Source organism: Zingiber officinale, chromosome 8B, assembly GCF_018446385.1.
Source record: "Zingiber officinale cultivar Zhangliang chromosome 8B, Zo_v1.1, whole genome shotgun sequence".
NCBI classification, from domain to species: Eukaryota; Viridiplantae; Streptophyta; class Magnoliopsida; order Zingiberales; family Zingiberaceae; genus Zingiber; species Zingiber officinale.
Window position 1 is genome coordinate 23,585,354 of NC_056001.1, and position 10,020 is coordinate 23,595,373.

Consider the following 10,020-nt stretch of genomic DNA (forward strand, 5'->3'; position numbering starts at 1 on the left):
AAGGGCAAGGGTACAAAGGTGGCCGAGCCGCCTATGCGCTCGGCTCGGGATATGGGATATCAGCAGAAGCATGTCTGATGATTAGGCCGTACACAAGATCGCACGATGGAGGATCTCGCCGTCACATCATGGAGAGGTGGATACAGTAACGGTATGGCCTTAGGGATGTCCTTCTGATAGACCCATACCTGGGCATGATCGAAAGCAGGTGATCGCTTCGATTGGCGTGATCAGGCTTCTTCAATAGGTCTATATAAGGCCCCCATTTCTTCACCGGAGGTACGGGCATCTAGATCTCTGAAGCCACTTCCTTTGTTATTCCTCGCCTGACTTGAGCGTCGGAGGGCCGTCGCCGGGACACCCCTCCCGGCTCGGTTTTGTTGCAGGTTCGCCGGAGCACTCGAGGATCCAGCAGGGAGCGCCATGTCCCCAGCGTCCGTTGACTCCTGATTCGGACAGGATCACTTACCAAGGATACCACCAGATTCCTCTCGCCCGGAAAGACTAGGAGAAAGTTAGCTTCATCATGGCAGATGGTACTTTCTATTATACAGTTATTCCATTTGGGCTACGAAATACAGGGGCTAATTACTAAAAGATGATGAACAAGATCTTCTGAGAGTAAATATAGTGGAACGTGGAAGTCTACCTTGGCAATAAACTTGATTTTTGATGTGGAGGAGACCTGTGGCACGCTGCGATAGTATGGGCTAAAGCTAAATTCACTGAAGTGCTTGTTTGGAGCTCAAGGAGGAAAGTTCCTGGAATATCTCATCACCAAGCGAGGAATCGAGATCAACCCGGAGAAGGTCCAAGCGCTCTGAGATATGCAAGACCCTAGAAATCTAAAGGAAGCCCAAAAGTTGGTGGGAAAAATCACGACGCTTTCAGGTTTATATCTCGATCTATAAATCGAGTGCTCCCCTTTTTTAAAGTTCTCTAGAGAGCTATCAAGTTTCAGTGGGACGAAGAATGTGTTGGTGCGGAAAGCATCAGATGATCAGATAATGGCAAAGAGTTCAAAGTTAAAATTACTTGTTGTCTAATAAGTCTGAATGAGTTTGCAGGAAAGTCCTAAGTGTTCTTAGGTAAAAGTCCTAGTTGTAGTTAGGTAGATGGAAAACCCTAGGAGGCGGTAACCCTAGGTCCTAGGGGATGGTAACCTTAGGCGGAAAGTCTTGACGGGTCAAGTACTTTGGTCGAAACCATAGAGTCGGGGACTCTAGGTGAAAATTCTGGTGGTCGCGAACCAAGTGGAAGACTGGACGGGTTGGGGATCGGACGTTCAGCAGAAAATTTCTGAAGACTTGAACGCTGAGCAAAAGTCTAGTCGGTCTGGAGGACCAGTCTGGCAACAGGTAAACTCTCCTGAAAGGAGTAGGTGATGACACGTTCCCCGAAGAGAAAACAGTAGACGTCGGTTCGACCTAGAGTTTTAGCGAAACTCAAAGTCAGAATCAGACAATCCGGAGACTGTCAATAACTTATCTTTATTCATATTTTATTGTCCTAATTCTATTTTACATGGTATGTTTGGAATTTTGGACTAATTTATCTTGTAGGGAGCAAAAATGACTTTAAAAGCTCAGATAAACAGTGTCTGAGGCGTCTCCGGGGCTGTTGGAGGCGCCTCGGGCATCCTGGCTGCAGCTGCGCAAGGAGCAGAGCAGAAGGCGCCTTGAAGGAGCTTGAAGGCACCTTGGATGTTGGATGGAAGACGCCTTCCATGGAGTTTGAAGGTGCCTTCGGATGGATAAACAGCGCAGGCTTCGGAAGTTATCGTCTCCAGCGCGGAAGGGATAAAAATCCTTACTGGAGGCGCCTTCCATGGAGGCTGAAGGCGCCTTCAGCAGGCTATTTAAGCCAATCTCGAGCAGGTGCTGAAATATACTTGTTCTTCACAATCTTTCTATTGCGCACTGATCAAAAGACGATCTGACAAAGCTGTAACACAACTTCAACAACCGGAAGCCCAAAATTCCTTATTCGTAGTTGTCGATATACTTTCAATTATTATACTTGTAATTTCCGGATTGATAGTGAATTGACCAAAGTAAACACTCAACGAGTGTGGGCCTTGGAGTAAGAGTCGTCACTAGCTCTAAACCAAATAAAAGAAAAGTGTTAGCACTTGTTTTACTTCCGCTTTATTTCTTATTTCCGTTGTGTTTTTACTTGAAATGTTTAAACGAAAGAATTAGTCACGAGCGCTATTCACCCCCCTCCCCCCCTCTAGCGCATCTCGATCCTACAGAATGCAGCAAAGATTTTGAGGAACTGAAGCAACACCTAGAGACCCTGCCCTCATTATTCAAACCTATTGTGGGGAAGCCACTTTAGCTGTACTTGTTAGCTACCTCTGAGGTCGTGGGGGTAGTTCTGGTGAAGGAGCGAGATGATGCACAATGGCTAGTGTATTTCTTTAGTCATCTATTAAAAGGAGTCGAGTCCTGGTACATGGCCCTAAAGAAGTTGATTTATGGGTTGGTCCTCGTGGCTCACCGTCGAATGCCTTACTTTCTGGCACATCCAATTACCGTGCTGACCAATAGCACAATGGGGAAAGTCCTTACTAACACAGAAATAGTCGATTATCTCATCAAATGGGTAACTGAGCTGGGAGAGTAAGATATACAGTACCAGCTCTGAGCAGCAATCAAGGTGCAAGCCCTGGCCAACTTTCTAACAAAAATCCATCAACATGATTCCTAGGAAACATGGAAGATATACGTAGATAGGTCGTTCTCTCAACAAGGAAGTGGAGTAGGGATACTTCTTATATCCCCTCAAGAAGATGTCATGCAACTAGCCATTAGGTTAAACTTTAAAGCTACTAACAATGAGACGGAGTATAAGACACTACTGGTTAGATTGCAGGCAGCTCGGCACGTAGGGGCCATGAGAGTGATCATTTATTTAGATTCTCAATTGGTGCCTCAGTAGGTGGCCGACAACTTTGAGATCAATAATAAGAAGTTACAGCTTTATAGAGAAGCATATGAGAAAATGAAGGAAGGCTTTAACGAGGTCACAATAACCAAAATTCCCATGGCAGACAATCAAAGAGCAGATGAATTAGCCAGGATGGCCAACTCTTTAACTACTTGGGTCCTGGATAAGTCGATAGCCCAGAGTTTCCTGATAGCCCAGATAGACTTACATAATAAATTGGAAAAACCAATCGAATGGAAAGCTCCAATGATCTTATATCTTCAGCAAGGTATCTTACTTGCCGATGCTGAAGTAGCAAGATTGATTAAGAAGAAAGCTCATGCTTATACATTGATCGACGAGTAATTGTACAAGTAGACATTCTCACGACCATTACTCAAATGCTTGGGCCCGGATGAGGTAGAGTATACTTTGTAAGAGATTCACCAGGGATGTTGTGGTAATCATGTGGGAGGAAAGACGCTAGCTCGCAAAGTATTATTGGTCGGGTATTTTTATCCCACCTTGCAGAGGGATGCCCAACAGTTGGTGGCCACTTGCCTCTCTTGTTAGAAGCATCAGAACCTGTCCTATCGATCGACCGAGATTTTGAAGACCTAAGTAGTCTCTTGTCTCTTTGATCAATGGAGCATGGACATTGTGGGGTCGTTCCCAATGGCCCCGAGTCAAAGGCGATTTCTGTTCGTAGTAGTATATTACTTCTCTAAGTAGGTGGAGGCAGAAGCCCTAGCCAGGATTACGGAGGGAGCCGTTATCCAGTTCCTATGAAAAAAATATCCTATGCTGATTTGAAATCCCGCATAAGTTGGTCTTGGACAATGGGAGACAATTCCAAGGGCGCAAAATTCAGGAATATTATCAAAGGTTTGGTATAACCCAGACCTTCACTTCCATGACATATCCTTAAAGAAATGGACAGACTGAGGTCACTAATGTTAGGGTTGATTTATAGCTAGAGGGGAGGGGAGGGGTGGGGGTGAATAGCTCGTCGTGCTTCGGTTGCTTGCTTTGATGATGTTGTTGCAGCGGAATACACTCAAGCAACTCTCACAACGCTAACACAAGGGATTTACTTGATATCCACCTCAAGAAGAGGTGACTAATCTAAGGATACGACCCTCACTCACTCATCCACTATAAAATAACTCCTTCTCGGAAACTATCGGAGGCGGAGAAGCCTCGTACAAGCTCACACACACAGATACACAAGAGGAACGAAATACAAGCTAATACAATATTAAATCTTACAAGATCTGCAAAACCCTAGATTGCTTCTCCTTCTTGTATGGAACGCCTCTTGACCTTGGAAGTGCAACAACACTTTGCTCCAAGAAAGCTTCAAGAACTGGCGTGAACCTGTGAGAACAATCGCAAGAAGAAGTGGAGAGAAAGGGTTATCAAATCACTGTGAGGAAGAAGGCTTTTGAGCATTTCCTTCGCAACGGTCATATCCCAATCGATTGGGGAGCTTGAATCGATCGGAGGATCAATTTGAAGCGCCTCTGTGCTCTGCTGGAGAAGGCTTGAATCGATCAGCCTATCAATTCAATCTTTATCGTAACTGTGCGATTTCCAGCCCCCAATTGATCGACCAATCGATTGGCGGTACCCAATCAATCGGCTGATCAATTGGGAAGCATTCTGTTTATGCGATATAAGCTCCCAATCGATTAGCTGATTGATTGGGTCAGCCTTCACTCACTCACACAACCAATCGATCGGTTGATTGATTGGACTACGGTCCAATTGATTGGTCGATCGATTGGCCTCCCTTTGAATCAAGTCTAGGATCTCCAATTTTAACATCCGATCAACCATGACCTGTTGGAACTCCTCATGCTTAGGATTCGGTCAACCTTGAACTGCTGAGACTTACCAAGTGTTCGATCAATCCTTTGATCCACTTGGACTTTTCCCTTCGTGCCAAGTGTTAGGTCAACCTTGACCCACTTAGACTTACCGTCTCGTCCTAAGTGTCCGGTCCTCCATGACCCACTTGGACTTCCACCAAATGTCTGGTCAACCTTGACCCATCTAGATTTCCTTGTGCTAAGTATCCGATCAATCCTTTGACCTACTTGGGCTTCCCAACACCAGGTGTCCGGTCAACCTTGACCCACTTGGATTTCCACGTGTCTGGCTTCACTCACCATGTCGTTGCATCTGTCTAACTTCACTCACTAGGACTGTTGGATCGGAATAGTGCGATAGAGGGGGGTGAATATCGTGCTTAAAACGTTTCTTATCGCATTTTAAAAGCAATCAGACACTACAAGAAAAAAGCTAATAGACAACGCTTTTAAAGCGTTGTCTATGTGCCTGAAAAAGCGTTGTTAAAATCACTGTTGTTAAAAGTCTACTCAACGACAACGCTTTTAAAGCGTTGTCGTTTGTAGCGAAGACAACGCTTTTGCAACGCTTTAAAAGCGTTGTCGGTTTTTACAAAGACAACATTTTTGCAACGCTTTTAAAGTGTTGTTTTTGGTAGAAAAGACAACGCTTTTGCAACGCTTTAAAAGCGTTGTCATGTTTTGCAAAGACAAGACTATTACAACGCTTTAAAAGCGTTGTCGTTTTAAAGAAAAAAAAACAAAAAATTATTTAAAAATCATTATTTTTATATTTACGGAACTATTATTTTTCTTTTACCATGTCCAGATTTGAATTTTACATATAATCGGCTCAGCTAATGATTTCAAACTCATACAAAAATAATAGAATTCTGACATTGAAGTAATATTAGTATTTAATTACATGAGAAGCTAGTAAATATCAAAATTAACACTAATTCTATTTCAAAGTAGATAGTGATATTCACATTTAAAACAAAAGAGCACAAAATAACTAATCGACATCGAAGCCAACAATCTGTTTACTTCTACTAGCTACACTAAAAAATTATTATCGGCTTGAGAATGAGACAAAACAGTACAGTAATTACTACCACAATACTGAAGAAGTAGCTTGTCTTTCTCAATCTATTACAGGAATAAGCAATTAGATTTTGTCTAGGATCTTTGTGAGCTTTGAACATATTGAACAATTGCCCTGAAATATAAACAAAAAATTACAGTCAATAGTTTGAACCAAAAAATTACTTCTACTAGCTATTTTCTATAAATGAACCAAAACTCATTACTCAAAAATAAATGCTTGCAGAAAGAAAAAAAAAAAAGAAAGCTTGCAGAAATGTAACGTTTTTTCAAACTGCAGAAAGAAAGCTTGCAAAAATGAAACGCTTTCTTCTCCGCAAACACTTTCTTGCAAAAAGCACTGTTGTTGCAGAAATGCAACGTTTCTTCAAACTGCAGAAAGAAAGCTTGGCTTGCAGAAAGGCAATATTTCTTCAAACTGCATTCTAAAATACATGCAGATTCTAATATGCATTCTAAAATGCATGCAGTTTCTAAACTGCTTTCTTCACAAGGCTTATGTAGATAACAAATATCTAAGAAACAATTGGCATTTTCCTAGCGTCAATTGGCACAAACACTAACCTCCTGCAATTCTTCTACCACATCATCTATCCTGCCACATCACTGTCAATGGATATCTAATGCAATTTGATTCCTGTTGAACCCTGTCAATGGAAGAAAGAATGGCAGTTATTTTTGTGGATGCATGTCTATGAGTTTATTGCAATGGTGTATGGGAAACAAAGCATATCCACCCATACGAACTCACATCTACTCAGGCCTGTGGGTTCGAGTTTTCAAATTCAATCCCTTGCCTATATCCTATCCAAAGCATGTTAGTCAAGCCAAGGAATGTCATTGAAGCATCCAAAACAAAATGATAGCAAAACAATTGTACAAAACGATGCTGGGAGAGAAAGTAATCACCCATTGACTGTAATTCTCTGACCTTCTTGAAAGAGTAAACCGAACAAGAAGGACCATTGTGATAAGAACCAGCATAGTGGGTTTTAGCATTTGAAAGCTAGCAGAGACACCACCATTTTCTCGCTTAAATCCCAAAGCCTTCTTGATAGTTTTTCATCGAAATACTTTTCAGTCACACCCTTGGAGTTCATATGCAGTGTCATATAGCATGTAGTTGTTGCTCCTGTAATTATCTATACTCGAGCTATTTAGTTGGAGTTTCTGAATACCTCCATTCACCTTCAAAATATCTGAAAAGGCACTGCACGTAAAATTTCTACAGTCTCAACATCTAATGAAAGACAACAGGAATAAGCAAATGACATGTGCAAATTTCCATAATCTCAATATCTAAAGAGCATTCATAAGCAAAGAAGAGATGACATGATTGTCACTAGTATCTTATAAGCTATTCAAAAATTATGTGAACGGCAAAATCTAGAGAAGCACCTTCAAATGAATGTTCAATGTACTTCGCATTTCTGCTCTCACTTTGTACAAAGATTTTGTGTTGTCTTATGTAGAATTCATAGCTGCAAAGATATTTTTGGTTCAACAAGATCATCAAAGATAAGTAGCAAGCAACCAAGTATGAGATGGAACAAATTTTTAGTAAAAAAGGAATCAAGAAGGGAAGGCTTATATATTTAGCTGTGTGCCAGTAGTAACCTAGAGATTAATGAAAAGAAACCACAAATATATTGGCCCATAAATGTAACACTTAGTTCCGTAGAAATGCAAAAAAAAATAATCTGTAAGTTTGTCATTCTCTAAAGAATGAATATTTTCAGTTTTCCTATTCAAATAACTAATGTCTAACTGTGTCTCTTGTAGTAGCAGATCAAGACAATTAAGTTTGGGAAAGTTATAAAACTAATTTAGAGCACAAATGGAAGCATAAACATTAACAATGGCATAAAAAAAATTCTTATCAGAATAAATACATTGCATCATATTGATAGACAAATTATATGTCTAATTTTAAGCTCCAGAGATGCTTGAGATTCAAGCAAGCCTAAGCTTTGCATGTCCCAAACTGATCAATAAAGAATAATTAATTAAGTAATTCTCCTAGCTCCTACTTATTAGATAAAAAACATCTATCACATGGTACTTAGAATTTGATATCATATAGAATACAATAGATAAAGGTTGTTGCATGCACCTCAACAATCGAAAGAAGACAAGTATCAATTATCACATTATGATGAATTTCACAAAAAAAAAAAAACAAGTAACAATTAGTATTCATCTATTATCCTAAATTATATTACATACACAAATTAAATAAGTCAAAGTACCATGTGAAAGTCAACGATCAACAAAAACAAAAACAAAATTTCCTGTGCAACGTCTGTAAAGTATAAACAATGTATAAACGATGGATGTCACAGCAATGTAACCAATATTGACAATATTATATATAATATAGATATCATAAAGTGTGTAATTACTCATGTGATCATGTATAGCAATTCCTCAACATCGATCTTCTACTAAACATCCTACATAATCATTGAGAGGTACCTGTAATTTAAAAATGCTATCAGATGAACTAGAATTCTAGAAAGCATGAGATTCACTTTCTTTACAATTTAAAATGCTGAAATCACATTAACAGTCAAACATTACAGGTTCACCAAAAGAAGATCAAGGAAAAAATATTTCACAATCATTTACTAGTTATGTGAATACCTTTAAGTTTGTCAGTCATTTTAAATGTCACTATATATTCTGCATAGATATGGGTTTTCATATTAGTATCCCATATGATATAATGCTTTGGCTTGTGAAGATTATCTATGCTAGTGTCAAAATACCTTTAGTGAAAAGAAACTATTCAGATCTAGGATGAATGAGTTCCACGTTCCCCATAATTATGTGGCACGACATAAGATGGATAACACCATTTTCATCGGCATCAGCATAACAAGCACGGTAGACAGCATACACAAGTGAGCTATTGTTCACAATGGGCTATTATTAAAGAAAAAATCTAAATAGAGGAAGCACTTGGTGATACACTAAAAAATGGTTGGCAGCTTTTACAAAGAGAAATTAGTGTTAATCCTCAAGATAAAAAAACATGAAGAATGTAGTCGTATTTGAAGCATTACCAGGTATCAGAGCAATTTGTAAGGGCAAGATGAAGTCCATTTCCATAAAGTCATTTCTGCACAGGTTGCTTCAGAAGCCCATGAGACATCATCTCGTCCACCGCATCCTTGGAGGAAGCAAGCCATGCGTAACGGACATTTGCATTGCCACAAATCTTTTTTGTCATTTCAACATGTGCTTTGAAGAGGTTAAATCAAACTTGACCTACAACATGAGGGAGCTAGCCAACAGCAAGGGGGAGTGTGGAGGTCAGCCAATGGTAGGGGAAGGCGTTAAGAACCTTCTTGTTGTAGATGTTGAACACCATGTTCAGCGCTCACCACGCGGCGAAGTAAAATCCAATCTTGACCTTCTACGCCACCGTTGATCGGCTCGCCGATTAGCTCTCCTCCTCGCCATCAATCGGCCATTAGGGAACCCCCTTGGAGGTCTCCGTGGAGAGTCATCCCTCCTCCATTAGATCAGCAACCAATGTATCGATCTCCTGCCACAATCCGCACCTGGACAAGGTGGAGACGCGTAGAGGTTGAGATCGACATCGTACTACTGCTCGCTTCGAGCGGCAGTGAAGGCTTTCAAAAAAAGGTAGATCCTCTACCTTAGCGGCCCCCCTAGTGCCGGCCCCACGGATATGGAGGGAGGTTCATGCAGGTACACAGGCCATAGGCGCATGGCGGGGTAAACCCCAGGTCATCAGTTCCTGAGAATCGACCCCTGGCTATTATGCCAGAGATACCATGCGCCCACCGTCTGCGTTACGCCCTGGGGGCAGTGAAGGCTTTCAAGGCAAGGCGCGACTGGTGCTAAAAAAGCTCACTGTTTGAAGGTGTTCGGAGGAGAGATTCGTGGAGAGGGGTTTGTGGAAGAGGGGTTGGACGGAGAGGAGTTCGAAGGAGAGATTCGCGGAGAGGGGAGAGGGAGGAGAAGACCATGCGTGAGTTGGTAGGAGAGATTCGGGAGAAAGGTGGGTGCCAAAGTGAAACCTAGGTCTTTTCTACTCCTTAGTTGTATCCAATGGTTCAGATCATCCTAGATTTAGATGAGGGCTTGACAATAGATAACACTTTTT

The 10,020-nt window shown here is 41.1% G+C and overlaps 1 long non-coding RNA gene across 1 annotated transcript; it reads right to left on the reverse strand.

The window, feature by feature from the left end:
* Window positions 1-6,518: 6,518 nt before the first annotated feature.
* LOC122017003 lies at window positions 6,519-7,841 on the reverse strand. Its single transcript, XR_006121244.1, has 3 exons — window positions 7,284-7,841; window positions 6,795-7,084; window positions 6,519-6,689 (listed from the first exon to the last, which is right to left on the reverse strand). It is a non-coding gene; the product is annotated as an uncharacterized LOC122017003 (long non-coding RNA).
* Window positions 7,842-10,020: the final 2,179 nt, after the last annotated feature.